The sequence below is a fragment of the Oryctolagus cuniculus genome, chromosome 9 (genome assembly GCF_051225735.1).
Source record: "Oryctolagus cuniculus isolate XC-2025 breed Fujian yellow rabbit chromosome 9, ASM5122573v1, whole genome shotgun sequence".
NCBI classification, from domain to species: domain Eukaryota; kingdom Metazoa; phylum Chordata; class Mammalia; order Lagomorpha; family Leporidae; genus Oryctolagus; species Oryctolagus cuniculus.
The window spans coordinates 70210312-70233203 of NC_142875.1; the positions used below are offsets into that span (position 1 = coordinate 70210312).

Here is a 22892-nt window from a genome sequence, read left to right on the forward strand (position 1 = left end):
GAAATCTTTACTTAATATATACTAAATCGATCTTCTGTGTATAAAGATAATTGAAAATGAATCTTGATGTGAATGGAATGGGAGAGGGAGCGGGAGATGGGAGGGGTGTGAGTGGGAGGGAAATTATGGGGGGGGGGGAGCCATTGTAATCCATAAACTGTACTTTGGAAATTTATATTTACTAAATAAAAAAAAACTCAAAAAAAGATTTAATTTTTTATTTATTTGACAGGTAGAGTTACAGACAGAAAAGTGGGAGAGATAGAAAGGTCTTCCATCCGCTGGTTCACTCCCCAAATGGCCACGATGGCTGGAGCTGAGTTGATCAGAAGCAAGGAGCTGGGAGCTTCTTCTGGGTCTCCCACACAAGTACAGTGGCCCAAGTGCCTGGGCCTTCTTCCACTGCTTTCCCAGGCCGTAGCAGAGAGCTGGACTGGAAGAGGAGCAGCCAGGACTAGAACAGGCGCACATATGGGATGCCAGAACCACAGGTGGAGGATTAACCTACTGTGCTGCAGTGCCAGCCCCTTAAATGAAATTTTTAAAATAAAGTCTCAAAGGGATCTTGTCCATGTCCTGGTAGAGACCAGACATGAATCACATTTTGTAAGAAGCGGGTGGATTAGAGAAATTTAGAGAAAGCTGAAAAAATTCTCTACCAGCTGTGTTTGTAATTAGAGTTTCTAAGGAATATATACATTTTTTTTCTGCTACATCCCAAAACTCCAAAGAGACCAATACTGGAATATGGTTAGGTTTGCTAGAATTCTAGCCTTTTCATTAGTACACTCCAATCCTACCAGGTCTATTTTGTTCAAAGGCTTAGAAATAGAGTAATACCAGACTCCCTCTTCAGGACATTTGAAGCTTCCCAAAGAAATGATTCTGGATGCCTAGAATTTTTCATTAAATCAGCAACTGGTTAATAATGTGATGTAGAAAGAGGTGAACCCTGTCTTGATATTGGCATGTCATACTTGTTCATTGATTCCTGTTCTGTTTCCTTAGTCCTAACAGGAACTTGGAGGTAAAGTCAACAATTTAATTATTCCTAAAAGTACTTGAAAATGTATGAAGAGTTTTTTATTCCAAAAATGTACTCACACATTTTTTTCTGCAATATTTAGGCTTCCATTTATTGATCCCTTGGTACATTCCATTTTAATGATACGCAAACGCAAAGAGGGTAGAAGTTAAAAAAGTACACACAACAACCCTGAACTCTAATAATGTAAAAGCAAACCATTCTCTCAACATCTGTGATCCTGTAGGCAGCTCTCTTAATAGAGGAAATCCAGTCATTTTAAATCCATGTCCACACAAAGATTTACAAACCATAAACTTACTGTTCTCCATCTTTTCTGAGGTTTCTCTGTGACTAAATCTGAATTTCAATTTCCTGGTGTGTGTAAAATTAGGATATTAGAGTAATGGGGTTGTCTTATCCCCATGACAGCTAGAACAGACATTGCTAATCACTTACAGAGACCTTTTGACAGAGTACAGCAGGCAGTCACTACCAGTCAACTTGAGATTGCACATGGGTTGAAATCCATTCACTGTCCTGGATCAAGGAGGTGCCTAAGGCTTCTTATAGCTGGTCTCTGAAATCTGTGCTACTAAGTCAGGCTGTCCAAGGCCATAGTTCCAAACACGAAGCACATCAGATGTTTAAGCTTTCCGCTTAGGAAGTTGCATAGATACAAACAAAAGAACCAAAGCTAAAGTGTGTTAATTCCATTGAGAATGTTTATAGTATCACTTCGGTCTATGTGTGTGCACCTCCCACCTTCTGAGACCTTCCCTGCTTGTACGTGGAAGCCTTCTGAACACCACGCTTCTTTCCCACGTGTTTTCCCAAGTCTTCAGTTTTGCCTGGAGTTGTGGGAACACTTGAAACAGCCTTATCCACTTTAGGTCCTTCTCTCTGCACTCTGGGCAATGGGGTTCCCACCACCAGCTGCTCCCCGTCAGCAACATCTCTCTCTCTGGGAGATACGATAAAGTCAGCCAGACTGGGGTAGACAGGAAGGTTAAGGTCCAAATGATCTCCTTCAAAACATATTTGCACTTGAGTAGGGACACTACTTCAAGCCAAATGAATCCATTTCTAGTTGGAGAATTATTACATTTTTCCAATTAGAAGAGTTGAAAAGTTACTTGGGAGAGGCAGCAAAAGACAGAGGTCTTCTGTTTCCCTAAATTATCCCCTGCGATAGGTGCCTCCCTGATCCTCTCAGATGCCACCTTTACTCCCCCCTACATCTGGAGTGTCTATTTTAAAGACACGGCTTATGAACCACCTGAGTCAGGAAGCCATGGGTATATGGTAAATATGCAGATATTTGAGTGCCACTAAACATCACAGTCTCTTAGGATGAGCCCTAGAAACATGCAGTCCAGTTCCCCTACCCCTACAAGGGGATGCTTATGTACAAATAAGTTTGAGGACCATTTTTTCAGAGCAAAGGCTCAGCAAATCTAATTACACCAGCACTTACACATTTCCTATTTTACTGTTGTTTCCCAGCAAGTTTATAAACTAAGAGCAAAGACTGTATCTCCTACTTCTAATAATTTCCCATAGTGCCTCTTATCTTAAATTGTTAATAATTTTATATTTGGATAGTGCTCTCCCAATGAATGTCATAAAAGGAATTGCATTATCTCAGTAGAGAGCATGATAACTCAATGATGTGGGCATTAATCAGATGTTTAGATTACATGAGAATTAAACAAGAATGGAAAAACATGGTAACTCTTTGTCCTTTGTCCATTTTCTCAACTTTTCTTCTAGTGTTTGCATGAGAGGGCCAAGAGCACAGTGCATGCAGATCGTCAAACATAGTAAGCTCTCTGGTGCATTATTGTGATTTTATTATATGTCAGAGCCACAGTTTTTTCCTTCAAAATTGGAAATCATGATCTCACATATACATCTTTGCTTTCCACATAATTCCATGAGTACATGTACTCCATTAAGTGAATTTATGCAGTATTTACTTTACCTTAAGATATTCAAATAAATTTATTTCACATTGCTTAAAATGTCTTGTCTGTGTGTAGAATTGGCAAAGAAGTTTGGGTACAGAACTTTTTAAGGTTTAGGAACAAGAATAGTAGTATACAAATGGATTGTTGTTTTTAGATCCTCTGGAAAAAAAGAAATGGGGTCAATGAACTGATAAAAGAGCAGGATTAGAAATTATTTGCCCCTTTTTTTGTAAGAGCATTTGGTGGAGAGTTTATTGTTCTCATGCAAAAGATCCTCTTTGAAATTGATGACTTTGGCCCTCACTGTTTTTCTTTTTTATGTTTAAAAAGTCTAAAATGACTTAAATAATCAACACAGATCCTTCAAATATCAGGCAACACCTTCCACTTGCCCAGGGGCATTTATCTCTTGGAAGAGAGGAACACCATTTTGCAGCTAACACAGGAAGCCACACTCAGGAGTCGAGGTTCATGGCTTGTACTTAGTGTGCTTGGAAGCCGTGTTTTCCATATGTAGGTCATGACTGAAAAGAACCTCTCAATCCCAAAACACTGACGTGAAGCTGTTGCAAACGCTGATGAGGTGGGTGGGACATCAGCTGGGCCCAGGAAACTCTCTGCGAAGGGCAGTTAGGAAATATGTTGGTCTTTGTGGGTCAGGCAGGCTCTGTAGCAGTTTGTCAGCTGTGATGTGTGAAAGCAGCCATAGACGTTCTACAGAAGAATGAGTGAAGTTGGGTCCCACTAAAATGTCACTTGTGGAAAATAAGTGACCCACAGGTGGAAGTTTGCTGACCTCCTGTGTAGACTACAGACCCTTGATCATCCGGGGACCCAAAACCCCAGCACTGGGAAACTCGTATAGGAAGGTTCTGGACAGTCCAGGCTGCACCCCTCCATGTTGGAGTCAGTCTCCATAGGTGGCAAAAGGAGTCTCCTTAAAGAGCTACAGAGTGACCAGTTCTATCACTTATTTTCTTTTTTATTCTTCCTCCCCTTAAAACATTCTCATGACTGAACAATTAATCAGTGTGGGGGGGGGAGGGGGTGTAGAGAGAGAACAAGAGAAAGGGAGAGCGAGCGAGAGCACAGGAAGGGGGAGGGAATGGGGTCACCAATGGCTGTGGTGGCCAGGCCCCAGGTGCACGGCCCTGTGGGGCCCTAGTGCTGTATGGACTCCTTCACAGGCTAGCTAAGACGGGACAGAAGGCTCCAGGGTGGCCCATGAGCGTCTTCACAAGGGTGGTCAGCAGTGTGAAGGACTGTGTGCGTGTGAGTTCAGTGGCTAACAGAGTTAGCTCCAGAAGAACTAAGCTTTAAATTTTGGCTTTGTTACTTGTTTGCTAGCCGGCTGATCTTCAGCATGCTACCTCCGCTTCAAGCCTCACGTTTCTCCTCTGTAAAATGGGAGTGTGGATACCTGATCTTGCAGAGTGTCTAAAGGGAATAGAAAGTATGTTGAACCTTTAACACAATGTAAGTGCCTAGTAATAGAAAGCGTGGTAATAACTGAGGTTTTGAATAGGAAATTCATATGGAAAGCAACTCAAAGTTAAAAGATGCTCAGGGGGATGCCGTGTGGCAAAGCTGGTTAAGCTGCTACCTGCAATACCTGCATCACGTGTGAGCACCACTCAAATCCTGGCTGCCTGACTTCCGGTACAGCTCCCTGCTAATGTGCCTGGGGAAGCAGCCAGAAGATGACCTGAGTGCTGAGACCCCTGTCGCCCGTGTGGGAGACCCGGATGGAGTGCCACGATCCTGGCTTCAGCCTAGTCCAGCTCTGGCTATCTGGGGAGTGAACTAGCAGATGGGATCTCTCAGTCTCTCTCTGTCTCTCTGTTTCTGTCTGTCTCACTATCGTGAACGCCACTTGTCATGCAGCTTGACAAGGCTAATGGGACATGCCAGAGCATGGGGAAGAATCACACAAAATTGTGATATTATTTTCAAATATAATTTATTATTCAATGATCAATATAACTCAATATACATATATATATATATTCAAGGCACACATCTAAAGGTCAGTATCACTCAATATGTCATTAGTCCACAGGTCATAACACACATCTAGGAGTAAGGCGATTTCCAGAAGTATCCAGCAATGGTAATAAATATAAAGCATAAAAAGCATAAAAGCATAACCAGTCTAAACACTCACGGCTAAGGATGTAATATGAATGCTATGTTCTCAAGGTTCGTATCATGGTCACGAAAAAGTCAAAGTCTAGAGTCCAAAGTCTCCGTTACCTCTCGGAGAGACGGATCTCAGAACAGTCACTTACGGGCAGGAGTCATGGGATGACTGGTACTCTGGGTAGTAGGCTCAAAGTTCCCAGACGGACGGCAAGGCGAGGAGTTGGAGAGAGGTCCCCTGATGAGAGGCCTGGTCCTGCTTTGATGTCAGGTCTGGCAGCCCCTGATGAGAGGTCTGGTCCGGCTCCAGTGTTGGGTCTGGCAGCAGACTGATAAGAGGTCCAGGCGAGGTGGCTCCAGTGGGGTGGTGAGCAGGGCTTCAGTCAGTGGAGACTCGGGCAGAGTTGCACTTGCACTGAGCCATGGTCCCTGAAGGGATGAAGATCAGGTGTGAGGCTTGCCTTTCTATCCCCACTCTGGGGTAGGTGGGCGGTGAAGGTGCCCTGAGGTGTCACCAGTCACAAGCTCATCTTTTGGGTGTCACCAACCAGATGTTGGTGTCTAGGTGTGACCAATGGTGGTGCAGTAGTGTGGGTGAAGTAATGCAGTAGCCAGCTGGTTGGCTTCTTATGATGTAGTGTCCCCCAGTCCTTACCAGGCCTCTGCACCTGAGTCTGTCCTGACAGATGGTCTAGGCAGTTCCTGGTGCTTCGTGGCCTTAGCTCAAGTAACTCCGTTTTGGCTTTGCTTAGCTTAAGTAACTCCATTTTGGTTTTGCTCTTTCTCTTTCTGGGTTAGCGGTGCTCTGCAACTCTTTTGGGACTCCTGTGGGATTCCCCACATTCTTTCACCCTCCTTCCCTCCCCCTCTCCCCCTCTCTATAACTCTGCCTTTCAAATACATTAACAAATCTTTAAAACTAAAATAAAATATGTCTAGGGTCTTAGAAGAGTGAAGAACAAAACAGAAAATTCATGCGAACTCGACATTGTATTTCTTTCTCGAAGTCTGTTTTCCAGGTTCCCTTCTTGTTCCATTCAGCAAATGTTTCTCAAGCACATGAAATAATCTGCTTAGTGACGCTGGGGCGAGGGGAGGGGCGAGGGGAGGGGCGAATACGCAGAAAACCTGTGTTCTCCTAGCCAGCTGCTCCATATCAGACTTTCCCCATGAGGATGCCAGGGGAAGGCTGGAAGGCTAGCGGAAAGACAGGGGATCTGTGCATTGGTTAGCATTTGCTTCATGTCTTGTCAGCGTCAACACCACAAGGCTTCTTCCCCTGGCACCAGTAATTCACATGCAGTATTGCCACACCCTAGTCCTAACCTTGCTCAGAATTACCTGCAAAGATCTGGGTCCATCCCACAAGCCCCTCTCCCCCACTAGAAATGTTACTAATCCCCACCTCTGTCCTGTACTCTTCCAGCCCAAGGGATGATACTACTTCCCGCAGTTGCCATCTGTGTTTCCTCCATTTGTCTTTTCAGCTCTCTGACATCTGCCTTATGGTTCCTTATACTACATTCACTCTGTTAAAGCTCTTGGCGTGGTTTCTTTTACTGGACATACCGGGCTCTGATTGTGTGTGATTCAACTTAATTCACAAACATCTCTTAGCAGTTTCGCATATGCTGTGTGTCGTGAGGAATAGGCTTGGTACACATAACCTTTTTGTTGATGAAAACCCAAGATGAGGAAGGAAATCTTTTTAAGATACAACACTATAGAAAGAAAAAGCCACTTCAAAGACAATCACAAATAGTAAAAAGGCAGTCCATGAAATGAGAAAAAAAAATCTAAGTTATATATCTGATGCTAATGTTCTTACTTGTATAGAGCAACAACTTAGCAGCAAAGCAACAAAAACAGACAACTCAGCTTTTAAATGGACAACATACTTGAACAGACATTTCTCCAAAGGTCCGCAAAGAGCCAGAAAGTGCAGTAAAAGATGGTCAAATTCATAGAGAGAGGAGTAGAATGGTGCTTGCCAGGAGCTGAGTGGGGGCTGGAGGCAGGGAAGATAGAGTATCTGCTTTGGAGGGGGAAAGTACTTCTGGAGATGGGTGGTAATAATGACCGTCTATAAAATACACACACAAACACACATTTCTGGCTGTTATCCCTGTAATGCCCTTGGTAGCATCAATTCACCATATTGTGAAATATGTAGGCGTCAGCTTAAAAATGCTGAAAGAAGCTGTGGCCCCCCAAATGAAACCCAGTGACTGCACCTGGGACCTTTTCCCATTGTCTTTAGGAGACCATGTATGAGTCTGGTTGGTGCTCTCAGGATGGCAGTGGGTTTTTCCGTTCTGTCAATCTTATTCACGGAAAAGACAGCATCTGGGAACTAGAATGAGGGAGGAAAAATGGAATAAGGGAAAGAAAACTAAAATTTTAACTGTAGTCACAGCAAGGCAAAGTTTTCAGATAGAATAAAATGGAAACAACTTGATAAACAGTTTGAAAGCCAGAATGAAGACACATTGAATGAGTGGTTAGGGGCCTGTAATACCTGATAACTCTCTCCTGTACCAGGGTCATGGAGGGCAATGTGCCATCAGTTATTCCTGATCCCTGGGCTTCAGTTTCCTGTGCATAAAACAGATCATAGCACTCAGTGCTGCTTAAGAGCCTTAGAAGAATCCAGCTCTAAGAGTGGCACACGAGAAGTTCTACATAGACCTCCTTAGAAGAAACACAGTTACCTGTTTAATAGCAATGAATACTGGTGAGATGTTTTGTCTTACAACCCAGTTTCATACCCATTAACTCTTTTGATCTTTTTTAAAATATTTATTTATTTGAAATAATTACGAGGGGGTAGGTGGGAGAGAGACAAATCTTCCAATCCCAAATGTTCATGAAAGCTGGGGCTGAGCGAGGGCTAAACCAGGAACTGCGAACTCCGTGAACTCCACTTGGGTCGCGCCATAGCAGGGGCCCGAGTACTTGGGCCATCTTCCACTGCTTTCCCAGCAGGAAGCTGGATGGGAAATGAAGCAGCCGTGACTCAGATCAGTGCTCATACAGAATGCAGGCATTGCAGGTTACCTCTGTGCCGCAGTTCCAACGCTGGTCCCCTCTTTTGACTCTTAATTCTACGTTGAAAGGGAACTAACCCCCCAAATTAATAAGTCACCCAGGTAGCTGAAGCAGTATAATTTCACCCTCTCTGAGCCTTATTTTACTTTCAAAGTAGCTAAGACAGGTATTCCTCCATCACAGGTGTCAGTGGATGCATGCAGTTTCCTGATACAGTATGTAAGTTTTAAAGATTTTGTAACGTTCATATAATTAGCTTACTCAGTAAAGACAGGAAATTTGAATTTTTTTTTGACTAACACCTTCCCCTCTAGAAATTAGTCACTTTTCAGTGTTAGACACAAACACACACCTTCCATCAGCATAATTTTACTTTTTCTGAAAAAAATTCCATGTTGATCCACCAAATATTTGCTGGATTTATTCCTTTACAGCAAAACTTGTTGCATCCACACTGTTTTCCACGAGCTTCTACATGAAAAAGACAGGAGGATGATGTCAAAAGGTTTCTATTCAAAGCCATACCTGCTTGTCATAGTGAAACAAAGCATGAGAAAGCATCAGTGACAGAGCTCCAGGGATATGAGTAGATAATTCATAGACACACACGTCTGGGAAACAAGCTCAGATGACTCACAGTTGTCGATTTTCATGTACTACAACCAATGGAAATGAGGATCAGAGTGTGTAACAGGTAGCATTTTGATTATTTCACAGGGCATTGTAATTGTTCTTAAGAAGAAAAATCAGAGATGATTGAATTGGTGCTTTTTTTAAAAAAAAAATTTATTTGACAGGTAGAGTTATAGACAGAGAGAGAGACAGAGAGAAAGGTCTTCCTTCCCTTGGTTCAGTCCCCAAATGGCCGCTACGGCCAGTGCTGCACCGATCCAAAGCCAGGAGCCAGGTGCTTCTTCCTGGTCTCCCATGCGGGTGCAGGGCCCAAGCACTTGGGCCATCCTCCACTGCCTTCCCGGGCCACAGCAGAGAGCTGGACTGGAAGAAGAGCAGCCAGGACTAGAACCCAGCGCCCATATGGGATGCCAGCGCCCCAGGCAGAGGATTAACCAAGTGAGCCACGGCGCCGGCCTGAATTGGTGCTTTCTGAGGTTAATTCTCAAGTTATGTAGGTGTGTGATCCGTGCACAGGTTTGTACACTCACTCTTGTAAAATGTAAGGCTTGTCAGTTTTGCTCTCAAACCAATAAATATTAAAAAAAGAGAAGGGAGGTGCCAGCATTGGTGGTGTCTTGAAGTAAGCCGCCACTGGTGGTGTCAGCATCTCCTGTCAGAGTGCCAATTAAAGTTCTGACTGCTCCACTTCCGGTCCAGCTTTCTGCTGATGTGCCTGGGAAGGAAGTAGGTAATGATCCAGATCCTTGGGTCCCTGCAACCCATGTGAGAGACATACATGGAGCTGTAGGCTCCTGGCTTCTGTCCAGCACTAGCCATTGCAGCCGTTTGGTGAGTGAACCAGGGAATGCGAGCTGTCTTTCCCTCTCTGTCTCTCTAGCTTTTAAAAAAATGTTTTAAAAAGCAAAAAGAGATGCTGTGTGAATATGTACGTACACATGCGTGAACATACCATGAATTAATCAACACAGACAGTGTGTGTTTTAGCATCACTGAAGCTGGAAGAAAGGATCCTACAGATGTCTCTCTGACCCATCTCATTTCTTAAGTGGAGAGGCCCTAAATGTCACAGCCCAGGTGAGACCTCTAGTTGGTGCTGGACAGTCATGGAACACCAGTTGTCACTGCTTCCCACCCCGTCGTCCATCCAGCCCCCTCTATTGTCCTTGCAAAGTCACTGGAATCAATCGGCCTGTGAGCCTGAGTGATAATTGTGCATGCACACTCCCCCAGCCTATTCCAGCTGGAGAGATAGGAGCTGTAAACTTTGACTTATTCAGTTGAATGAGACATTGTTTGATGGAAGTGTGTGGGCGGGGAGGATGAAAAGCAGCCAATTGCCAACTTGCCAAGCAAACATGCTCTCTTTATCCGCCCATGTAGTTTTTGACGTAATGAGCATAGCTTCCAATTTTCCTTGCAAATAGTCACACTGGTGACCATGGCAACTGGCATGCTCAAAAGATGCCCTGTCAGGGGCTTTGAAAGGCTTGCAGACATTTGTATTAGGTTGGCACAGCCATGCCGGCTAGTGCTCAGCAAACTCCCAGCTAGACTGTGCCCCTCTGAGTGAAGCACACAAACATTTGTGTTTCATTAAACATAAATTAATAAGACTCTTAATAGGAAGATGCAAAGAAGACTGCTTTTTGTGTATACAGCTGTGTTATGAAGTAATACAGAGAACACTCATATGAATAATGATTGCACATGTGTGTTCAATTTATTCCTTTACTTACATAGTCTCTTTTAACTCGTTCTTCTTTTTTGTATAGGTTTTCCCAGGAATCACTCAAGGGCTTCTTAGCTGCCCAGGACAGGGGTCTTGACTGCTCCTTTCACGGGATGGGGCCCCAATAACACTTTTGTATTTAAAAACCACTTTGGGTCATTAGTAAATTATACTCTTAAAAATTAAGTGTTCTCTTCCTTGATGAAAAATATAAGTATTCTCTTCCTTGATAATGAAGGTTTTGCAGTTAGTGGCTCCATGCTACTAGAGAGAATAAACTTTGAGAGGTCCTTGTCTAGAATCAATGAGCTTCTGAATTTAAAAAACAGTGTATTGGGGTTGGCGCTGTGGTATAACGGGTTAAGCTGCCACCTGCAGTGCCTGCATCCTGTATGGGTGCTGGTCCGGATGCTGGTCCAGTTCCCACTGCTCGACTTCTAATCCAGCTCCCTACCAGTATGCCCAGGAAAGCTGCAGAAGATGGCCCAAATGCTCCTGTACCCATGTGGGAGACCCAGAAGGAGCTCCACACCCTGGCGTTAGCCTGGCCCAGCTCTGGCTGTTGCAGCCGTTTGGGGAGTGATCAAGCAGATGGAAGATTAATCTCTCTCCTTGCCTCTCTGTATCTCTGCCTTTCAAATAAATAAATAAATCTGGGGGGAAAAGCAGTATGACTGTGGCTGTTAGTGCAGCTCAGGGTGGAAAGATTCACAGGAGATGCAGCGTCTCCTTGGGACAGTCCTGCCTCAGGCTCCCACTCACTTTCTGGGGGGACTGTGTGCTTTCCCATTACAGAACAGAAGGCTCGTGTAAGTGGCTGGTGTGTATTGTTGAAGAGGAAAATGGAGAGTGAGGGAGAGAGAAGGAGGAACAGAAACAGACATGGCTGGGGTAGGGAGAGGTGGGAGGGAGAGAAAGAATAAAGGGAGCAAAAAGAGAGATGAGCTATTTCTCTTTGTAAATGGGATTATAAAATGAGAATTTGTCATGCCTTTTGCAGCCGTGTCTCCAACTCTGCAAATACGGCACACCATGTCAGCAAATGTTCAGGACTCCCTGGGTGCCTTCCAGGGCTGACCAGTGTAAGGGAGAGGCATGCAGGGGGAAGAGAAGCCCTGAGACCTAGAGAGGGACTCACACTGGGAGGTACCAGCTCTGCCATGTCTTCAGTGACCCCAAATCTGACGTGCAAATGCGGTAAGTCCAAAATACTGTATGGCTAACTTGGTCCCCGAGAGTTCTTCTTGGTCACCAGACTGTATTCTTCATCACACCTGGGGAGAAGCAATGTGCTGAATGGGAAAAGCAGTTTGTAGTTTGGAATCTTACTGTAGGCAGTACTGAAGAAAAGTTGAAAACATTCCAAGTTGTATCTTCATGCTGCAATTCACATTGATCAAAGTGAGAAAATACTCAGTTGACTAAGATTTCTTTTGTCCTTATGCTACTTTTATGTTATGGATTGCTGTATAACAGACTGCCCCCAAAGAGCTTAAAACAACATTTATAATGTGCCACATCTGTGGGTCAGGAATCCCAGGATCGCTTAGCAGGGTGACTCTGGCTCGGGGCTTTCCTAAAGCTGCTGCCCACACAGTCAGCTGGGGCTGCAGGCTCGTCTGAACACTAGAGAAGACCCAGTCCCTCGACCACGTACCTGGTCACGGTCAGGCCTTGCTTGCTCACGTGTGCTTGTACTCAGGGCCCCTGTTCTCTACTGACTGTTGGCTGAAGGCATCCCTCAGTTTCTTGCCACATGGACCTCTCCATAGGACTAACCGTAAACATAGCTTCTTCCAGAATGCGTGGAGAGAGATGCTCAAGACAGGAGCTGTAGTCTTTCAATAATTTAATCTCAGAAGAAACCCTCCATTACTTCCATTGATTTCTCTTCTTTGTGAGTTGCAAGCCCAGTCAACACTCAAGGAAAAGAGATTGCCCAGAAGGAAGGATAATTGGAGACCATCTTACAGGGTGCTTCCTACAGTTTCGGTTTCTGAATATTCTTTTTTTTTTTAACTTTTATTTAATGAATATAAATTTCCAAAGTACGATTTATGGATTACAATGGCTTCCCCCACATACTGTCCCTCCCACCTACTACCCTCCCCTTTCCCACTCCCTCTCCCCTTCCATTCACATCAAGATTCATTTTCGATTATCTTAATATACAGAAGATCAGCTTAGTATACATTAAGTAAGGATTTCAACAGTTTGCTCCCACACAGAAACATAAAGTGAAAAATAATAGATGATTTTTTTTAAATGATGATGAAATCAGATCAGACCTATTGTCATGTTTAATCCCAGTGAGAGTCAAGTTGGGAGTTGATAATTTCTTTTTTTTTTTTTTTTTTACAGAGGATCAGTTTAGTATACATTAAGTAAAGATTTCAACAGTTTGCACCCCCATAGAAACACAAAGTGAAATATATTGTTTGAGTACTCATTATAGCATTAAATCTCAATATACAGCACATTAAGGACAGAGATCCTACATGAGGAGTAAGTGCACAGTGACTCCTGTTGTTGACTTTACCAATTGACACTCCTGTCTATGGCATCAGTAATCTCCCTATGCTCCAGTCATGAGTTTCCAAGGCTATGGAAGCCCTCTGAGTTCTCCGATTCTTATCTTGTTTAGACAAGGTCATAGTCAAAGTGGAGGTTCTCTCCTCCCTTCAGAGAAAGGTACCTCCTTCTTTGAAGACCTGTTCTTTCCACTGGGATCTCACTCGCAGAGATCTTTTGCCAGAGTGTCTTGGCTTTCCATGCCTGAAATACTCTCATGGGCTTTTCAGCCAGATCCGAATGCCTTTAGGGCTGATTCTGAGGCCAGAGTGCTATTTAGGACATCTGCCATTCTATGAGTCTGCTGAGTATCTCACTTCCCATGTTGGATCACTCTTCCCTTTATTTATTCCATCGGTTAGTGTTAGCAGGTACTAGACTTGTTTATGTGCTCCCTTTGACTCTTAGTCCTTTCATTATGATCAATTGTGAACTGAAATTGATCACTTTGACTAGTGAGATGGCATTGGTACATGCCACCTTGATGGGATTGAATTGGAATCCCCTGGTATGTTTTTAACTCTACCATTTGGGGCAAGTCAGCTTGAGCATGTCCCAAATTATACATCTCTTCCCTCTCTTATTCCCACTCTTATGTTTAACAGGGATCACATTTCAGTTAATTTTTAACACTTAAGAATAACTGTGTATTAATTACAGAATTAAACCAGTCATATTAAGTAGAACAGACAAAAAAACTACTAAGAGGGATAATGTATTAAGTTGTTCATTAACAGTCAGGGCTATGCTGATCAAGTCACCGTTTCCCATAGTGTCCATTTCACTTCAGGAGGTTTCCTTTTTGGTGTTCAGTCAGTTGTCACCGATCAGGGAGAACATATGGTAATTGTCCCTTTGTGATTGGCTTATTTCACTCAGCATGATGTGTTCCAGATTCCTCCATTTTGTTGCAAATGACTGGATTTCGTTGTTTCTTACTGCGGTATAGTATTCTAAAGAGTACATGTCCCATAATTTCTTTATCCAGTCTACCGTTGATGGGCATTTAGGTTGGTTCCAGGTCTTAGCTATTGTGAATTGAGCTGCAATAAACATTAGGCTGCAGACCGCTTTTTTGTTTGCCAATTTAAATTCCTTTGGGTAAATTCCAAGGAGTGGGATGGCTGGGTCGAATGGTAGGGTTATCTTCAGGTTTCTGAGGAATCTCCAGACTGACTTCCATAGTGGCTTGACCAGTTTGCATTCCCACCAACAGTGGGTTAGTGTCCCTTTTTCCCCACATCCTCGCCAGCATCTGTTGTTGGTAGATTTCTGAATGTGAGCCATTCTAACTGGGGTGAGGTGAAACCTCATTGTGGTTTTGATTTGCATTTCCCTGATTGCTAATGACCTTGAACATTTTTTCATGTGCCTGTTGGCCATTTGGATTTCCTCTTCTGAAAAATGTCTATTGAGGTCCTTGGCCCATCTCTTAATTGGGTTGTTGGTTTTGTTTTTGTGGAGTTTCTTGATCTCTTTGTAGATTCTGGTTATTAACCCTTTATCTGTTGCATAGTTTGCAAATATTTTTTCCCATTCTGTCGGTTGTCTCTTCACTCTCCTGACTGTTTCTTTTGCAGTACAGAAACTTCTCAATTTGATGCAATCCCAATAGTTAATTTTGGCTTTGACTGCCTGTGCCTCCCGGGTCTTTTCCAGAAATTCTTTGCCTGTGCCAATATCTTGAAGGGTTTCTCCAGTGTTCTCTAGTAACTTGATGGTGTCAGGTCATAGATTTAGGTCTTTAATCCATGTTGAGTGGATTTTTGTGTAAGGTGTAAGGTAGGGGTCTTGCTTCATGCTTCTGCACGTGGAAATCCAGTTTTCCCAGCACCATTTATTGAATAGACTGTCCTTGCTCCAGGAATTGGTTTTAGATCCTTGATCAAATATAAGTTGGCTGTAGATGTTTGGGTTGATTTCTGGTGTTTCAATTCTGTTCCATTGGTCTATCCATCTGTTTCTGTACCAGTACCATGCTGTTTTGATTACAGCTGCCCTGTAGTATGTCCTGAAATCTGGTATTGTGATGCCTCCAGCTTTGTTTTTGTTGTGCAAGATTGCTTTAGCTATTCGGGGTCTCTTGTGCCTCCATATAAATTTCAGCACCAATTTTTCCAGATCTGAGAAGAAGGTCTTCGGTATCTTGATTGGTATTGCATTGAATTTATAAATTGCTTTTGGGAGAATGGACATTTTGATGATATTGATTCTTCCAATCCATGAGCATGGAAGATTTTTCCATTTCTTGGTATCCTCTTCTATTTCTTTCTTTAAGGTTTTGTAATTTTCATCGTAGAGATCTTTAACGTCCTTGGTTAAGTTTATTCCAAGGTATTTGTTTTTGTAGCTATTGTGAATGGGATTGATCTTAGAAGTTCTTCCTCAGCCATGGCATTGTCTGTGTATACAAAGGCTGTTGATTTTTGTGCATTGATTTTATACCCTGCTACTTTGCCAAAATCTTCTATGAGTTCCAATAGTCTCTTAGTAGAGTTCTTTGGGTCCCCTAAATAGTCATGTCATCTGCAAAGAGGGATAGTTTGAGTTCTTCCTTCCCAATTTGTATCCCTTTAATTTCTTTTTCTTGCCTAATAGCTCTGGCTAGAACCTCCAGAAGTATATTGAATAGCAGTGGTGAGAGTGGACATCCCTGTCTGGTCCCAGATCTCAGTGGAAATGCTTCCAACTTTTCCCCATTCAGTAGGATGTTGGCTGTGGGTTTTTCATAGATTGCTTTGATTATATTGAGGAATGTTCCTTCTATACCCAATTTGCTTAGAGTTTTCATCATGAACGGGTGTTGTATTTTATCAAATGCTTTCTCGGCATCTATTGAGATAATCATATGGTTTTTCTTCTGCAGTCTGTTAATGTGGTGTATCACATTGATTGTCTTGTGCACATTAAACCATCCCTGCATACCAGGGATAAATCCCACTTGGTCTGGGTGGATGATCTTTCTGATGTGTTGTTGCATTCTATTGGCGAGAATTTTATTGAGGATTTTTGCATCTATGTTCATCAGGGATATTGGTCTGTAATTCTCTTTCAGTGCTGCATCTTTTTCCGGCTTAGGAATTAAGGTGATGCTGGCTTCATAGAAAGAATTTGGGAGGATTCCCTCTTCTTCGATTGTTCTGAATAGTTTGAGAAGAATTGGAGTTAGTTCTTCTTTAAATGTCTGGTAGAATTCAGCAGTGAATCCATCTGGTCCTGGGCTTTTCTTTGTTGGGAGGGCCTTTATTACTGTTTCAATTTCTGTCTCAGTTATGGGTCTGTTTAGGTTTTCGATGTCTTCCTGGTTCAATTTAGGCAGGTTGCATGTGTCCAGGAATCTATCCATTTCTGATAGGTTTCCCTGTTTGCTGGCATACAAGTCCTTGTAGTAATTTCTGATGATTCTTTTTATTTCTGTGGTGTCTGTTGTTACGTTTCCTTTTTCATCTCTGATTTTATTGATTTGGGTCTTTTCTCTTCTTTTTTTAGTTAGTTGGGCCAATGGGGTGTCAATTTTGTTTATTTTTTCAAAAAACCAGCTCCTCGTTTGGCTGATTTTTTGTAATGTTTTTCTTGATTCAATCCTGTTGATTTCTTCTCTGATTTTAATTATTTCTCTTCTCCTACTAGATTTGGGTCTGGTTTGCTGTAGGTTTTCTAGATCCTTGAGGTGAATTGAAAGCTCATCTATTTGGTGCCTTTCCAATTTCTTGATGTAGGCACCTATTGATATAAACTTTCCTCTTAACACTGTTTTGCTGCGTCCCATAAGTTTTGGTATGTTGTGCTGTTATCCTCATTTACTTCCAGAAAGTTTTTGATTTCTCTTTTGATTTCTTCTATGACCCATTGTTCATTCAGGAGCATGTTGTTCAATCTCCATGTGTTTGCGTATGCTCTAGGGATTCCTGAGTTGCTAATTTCCAACTTCATTCCTTTATGGTCTGAGAAGCTGCATGGTATGATTCTAATTCTTTTGAATTTGCTGAGACTTGCTTTATGGCCTAGTATGTGGTCAATCCTAGAGAAGGTTCCATGTACTGCTGAGAAGAATGTAAAATCTTTAGCTGTAGGATTGAAAGTTCTGTATATATCTGTTAGATCCATTTGGGCTATAGTGTCGTTTAAATCTACTGTATCCTTGTTGATCTTCTGTCCTATTGATCTGTCTATTTCTGAGAGTGGAGTATTGAAGTCCCCCAGTACTATTGTATTGGGGTCTAAGTCTCCCTTTAAGTCCGTTAACAAATCTTTTAGATAAACCGGTGCCCTGTAGTTAGGTGCATATACATTGATAATTGTTATATCTTCCTGTTGAATTGATCCCTTAATCATTATGTAGTGTCCCTCTTTGTCTCTCTTAACGGTTTTTGTGGTAAAGTTTATGTTGTCTGAAATTAAGATGGCTACGCCCGCTCTTTTTTCATTTCTGTTGGCATGGTATATCTTTTTCCAGCCTTTCACTTTCAGTCTGTATGGATCTTTGTTGGAAAGATGTGTTTCTTGTAAGCAGCAAATAGATGGGTTTTGTTCCTTAACCCAATCAGCCAATCGGTGTCTTTTAATTGGACAGTTCAGGCCATTCACGTTCAATGTGACTAATGATAAGTGGTAACTTTGCCCTGCCATTTGCCAAAGATAAGTTCTAATATATGCTTTGAATTCCCTGTGATCTTTTGCTGTTAGCTTTCCTTCCTTGGTTTCCTTCCTTTACCTTCTTTCATATTGATGTTTCTTTGTTTCTGTGTGTAACACATCTTTAAGCATCTTTTGCAGGGCTGGACGAGTGGCAACAAATTCTTTCAATTTCTGTTTGCTATGAAAAGTCTTTATTTCACCTTCATTCACAAATGATAGCTTATAGGATATAATATTCTGGGCTGGCAGTTTTTCTCTCTTAGTACCTGGGCTATATCTCGCCATTCCCTCCTAGCTTGTAGAGTTTCTGATGAGAAGTCAGCTGTGAGTCTGATTGGAGATCCTCTGAGAGTAATCTGACGTTTCTCTCTTGCACATTTTAGGATCTTTTCTTTATGTTTCACTGTGGAGAGTTTAATTACAACGTGTCGTGGTGAGGATCTCTTTTGGTCGTGTTTATTAGGGGTTCTGTGGGCTTCCTGAACTAGGATGTCTCTGTCCTTCTCCAAACCTGGGAAATTTTCTGCTAATATCTCACTAAAAAGGCCTTCTAATCCTTTCTCCCTCTCCATGCCTTCAGGAACTCCTAGAACCCGAATGTTGGGTTTTTTAATAGTATCCTGAAGATTCCCGACAATATGTTTTAGATTCCTAATTTCCTCTTCTTTTCTTTGGTCTGACTGTATCCTTTCCTGTTCTCTGTCTTCTAAGTCCGATATTCTCTCTTCTGCTTCACCCATTTTGTTTGTAAGGCTCTCTATTGCGTTTTTCATTTGATCTATTGAATTCTTCACTTCAGTCACTATCCCAGTTTCCTGTTGTACTAGTTGTTTCGTTTCATTTTGATTCCTCCTTAATATTTCATTTTCACGAGAGAGATTTTCTATCTTGTCCATTAAGGATTTCTGTAGTTCAAGAATTTGTTTTTGAGAACTTCTTAATGTTCTTATCAATTTTTTGAGATCTGCTTCTTGCATTTCTTCTATTTCATCATCTTCATAATCTTGAATTGGGGTGTCTTTTTCATTTGAGGGCTTCATGGTGACTTCCTTGTTTTTATTACCTTGGTTTTTGCATTTGTTATTTGGCATATTGGAGATATTTGGTTTCTTCACTGTGGTGCTTTTTCTTGTTATACTATGACTCTAGATTAAGTGGACTATCTGTTTTTGATGGAGCCTTAGGGCTTGAGATGGGTGTGGCCTGAGAACTCTGTTTGGTGTGCCAAAGGTGACACTCCCAGGTTAGGTGTGGTAAACCTCTCTCTCTCTCTCTCTTTCTTTTTTTTTGATTCAAAAGGGAAGTTATTCTGCACAGCTGAATGAAGTTGGAGGTAGTTAGCAGGCAAATGATATACCCACAGGAGCCAGAGATCAGAAGCTCTTTCCCAAGGACCACACAGGGAATCTGTTCGGCCCTCAGAGTGGGCTCAAATTCTCCTTCAGTCTCCCACTGGGTTGCCAAAGTTACGGAATTGTAGCGTCTCTGGAGAGTGCTCACGTGAATTCCGTGAGTTCTCTCCCCCACCGTCTCTTTTTTCACAGTCTCAGTTCAGTAGCACCACAAATTTACAAGGTCCTAATGTCCTGTTAATTCGCCCCGCCCAGAGTCAGGTTTTTCTGCTAGGCTCAGGGCCGGTGCAGACCTGAGGTCGCTCTGCTTATGACGTATGTCCAAGATGGCGCCTGCTCTTTGTCTTGCTCGCCCTTGAGAGGTGAGCAGAGAGAGAGAAACCCGTGTCCGCACCAGTCACCTTTTTTTTTTTTTCCTCCCTCTCTCCCAGTTAGCCTGGTGAAGTTCCCCCCCCCCCCCCGCCCCGGGGGTCGTTCCCTCTAGTCTCCTCTCTCCACTTGCCTGCCGGTGTCTCGGGCTATTGAAGTTTGGCTCACCTCGCGTTCCAGCGCTGGTGTGTTGAGTCTGCCGCTGGTGTCCTGAACTGTGGGCTCCCATGCTCTCCACGCAGGTCCGCTCCCCTTCCAGCACCGATGTGTGGACTCAGAGCCCTGGACGTCCCAAGTCTCCCCACTGTTGTCTGTGTGGCACGCACTCCCCTTCCGGTTTCTGAATATTCTGATGCATAATCCATGAGGGAGAAGGTCTTCAGCTTGTCTGCTGAGAATCACGCAGTAACAGGAAGCTGTAAGCAGTCCTGAACAAACTTGCAAAGGAAATGTTTGAGCAGAGCTTGATCAGTGTGTAAGCACCTGCTCCTATACAAGGGCCAATTTGTTCCCCGACCCCTTCGCCTCTCTCCCACTGACCCCCATTCATGTACCTTCTGCTTAAAACCCAGCAGTTGGCTGCGTATAGAGAGATCAGGAAGTAAAAATGAAATGAACAATCTGACTGATTTGATCCCACCCAGCTGTGTGGCTCGAGGGGGCTCAGCTCCTTCATCTGCTGAAATAATGGTTTGAATCTGGTGATCTCTCAGGTCTCTTACAGCTTTACAAGCCCACGTGGGGCTGATTCCATGTGCGTGTAAGTGTGACAGAATGACTTGTGTGACAGCAATAAGGACTTGAGGGGACTAAAATGAAATTTAAATGGATGAGCTTGGGGATTTTATGAAGCATTTTGTACACTATAAAGTGCTGTGTATATGGAAGGGCTTACTCTTATTTGGCACCTATCTTGAAGGGGCCAGGGTTGCATGAACAGTTGTGAGCAAAGGCTAACTATTCAGAGAGCTCGCTGGTCTCAGGTGTCCCTCTCTTAGGTTCCTATTTTCACAGCAAGAAACACCAGCCTCAGTCAGGGACTGAGAGGTGGGCGAAAGGGACCTGCCTCCACCCCTCACAGTGAAGACACTTGCTTGAGGGTGAGGGACATATTAGTGTAACTCAAATGAATTCGCCCTGTGCTGGGGACTCGGGGCTTCCAGCCTAGGTGACTCGCCCTGGGCTCCATTCCTGTTCCCCTGGCTGCTTTCACACAGCGGAGGCTTACTTCCTAGACCCCTCTCTGAGAGCCCGGTGTTCTTGGGCAGTGTGGGCTGTCCGTCAGCATCAGCTCCACCTGGCTCCGCAGCCAATTACCAAGCAGTAAGCTTTTTGAATACCCTTGTGTATGTACTTTATGTACAGAAAAGATTTTTCAGGGATTTTATCTGGTTTTTAAAAAGTAATGTTAGATTGATTAAGGTCAAATATTAAAACTACAATTCATCCTTAAGCTTTGGGCTTTATCTTATATAGCATATCATTTTATTTGTGATAGGAGTTGCTAGTAAATTTTAACAATCCCAATTAAGGTTCTGTGTAATAATATTTGGTCTCATTTCAGAAGCCAATTAATTAAACCCCTTTGAATATTTTGAATTACATTTATGAATGTCAGTATTTGTAAGTATTTTAATTGTCTAAATGACAATGCTTCCCATGCATTCAAATATTTCCTGTGAACTTAAGTAAATTTCTAAATGTGATGAATCTTTTTTTTTCTACTTGTACCTAATGTTATTTTATTTTTTACCTACAAACCTTTTATTTAATGTATACAAACTTCATGAATTTTATATATACAAATTTGGGAACATAGTGATTCTTCCCACCTTACTCCCTCTCATCCACACTCCCACCCCTCTTCTTCCTCCTTCTCCTATTCCATTCTTATTTTTTAACTAAGATATATTTTCAATTAACTTTATACACATAAGATTAAACCTACACTAAGTAAAGAGTTCAACAAATGGCATGAAAAGCAAAACTGTTCCTCAACAGCTGAGACAAGGGCTGTTCAAAGTTATTGCATCTCAAAGTGTCGATTTCAGTTCTATAGATTACCTTTTAAGTATGCTATTAGTTACCACAGATCAGGAAGAACATATGTTATTTGTCTTTTGGGAATGGCTTATTTCACTAAATATAATGTTTCCAAGTTGCATCCATTTTGTTGCAAATGACAGGATTTCTTTTTTTTTACCACTGTGTAGTATTCCATGGTGTACATATCCCATAATATTTTTATGCAGTCTTCAGTTGTAGGACATTTGGGTTGATTCCATATCTCAGCTATTGTGAACTGAGCTGCAATAAACATGGGGGTACAGATAACTCTTTCATATGCTGATTTCATTCCCTTTGGGTAAATTCCCAGGAGTGGGATGGCTGGGTCATATACTAGGTCTATATTCAGATTTCTGAGGTATCTCCATACTGTCTTCCACAGTGGCTGCACCAGTTTACATTCATACCAACAGTGGATTAGGGTACCCCCCCCCCCCCCGCCATCCTTTCCCTCACATCCTTGGCAATTGTTTGTTGATTTCTAAATGAGAGCCATTCTAACTGGGGTGAGGTAAAACCTCATTGTGATTTTGATTTGCATTTCCCTGACTGCTAGTGATCCTGAGCAATTTTTCATGTGTCTGTTGACCATTTGGATTTCCTCTTTTAAAAAAGTCTTTTTCCCATTTCTTAATTGGATTGTTTATTTTGTTGTTGAGTTTCTTGAGCTCTTTATGTATTCTGGACATTAATCCTTTATCATTTCATAGTTTGCAAATATTTTTTACCATTCTGTGAGATGCCTCTTCACTTTGCTGAGTGTTTCTTTTGCAGTATAGATGCTTCTCAATTTGATGTAATCCCATTTGTCAATTTTGCCTTAGATTGCCTGGCTTCTTGGTCTTTTACAATAACTCTTGGACTATGCCAATGTCTTGCAGGATTTCTCCAATGTTCTCTAATAATTTGTTGGTATTGGGTCTTAGATTTAGGTCTTTGATCCATTTTTAGTGGATTTTTATGTAAGGTGTAGGCGTCTTCATATTTCTGCATATGGAGGGGATGAATCTTAGATTCAAGAAAATATTGCAATGTTGTTTACAAATTTAGTAAATATGTTAGTATAGTGAAGGCAGTGGGGTAATAACAAGTGGGAAGTCTTGATGTCTTAGCAAGCTAAAGAAAATCAACTGGAGCACAATTGGTATTTGCATTTATTTAAAACCTGTTCAGCATGGGGTGAGTGTTTGGCTTGGTAGTCAAGACACAAGTTCACTTCCAAATCTGTTCCCATTTCCAGCTTCTTGCTAATGCACACCCTGGTGGGCAGCAGGTAATGGCTCAAGTAATTGGGTCCTTGATACCCATGTAGTAGACCTAGGTTGAATTCCTGACTCCCAGCTTCGGAG

At 42.4% G+C, this 22892-nt stretch overlaps 2 long non-coding RNA genes across 2 annotated transcripts in view; one reads left to right on the forward strand and one right to left on the reverse strand.

The window, feature by feature from the left end:
• Positions 1–22892, forward strand: part of LOC149124602 (uncharacterized) — a 58421-nt gene that overhangs the window by 21493 nt on the left and 14036 nt on the right. The window lies entirely within an intron of this gene.
• On the reverse strand, positions 7955–12547 carry LOC149124603 (uncharacterized). Its single transcript, XR_016213304.1, has 3 exons — positions 12204–12547; positions 11685–11820; positions 7955–8122 (listed from the first exon to the last, which is right to left on the reverse strand). It is a non-coding gene; the product is annotated as an uncharacterized LOC149124603 (long non-coding RNA).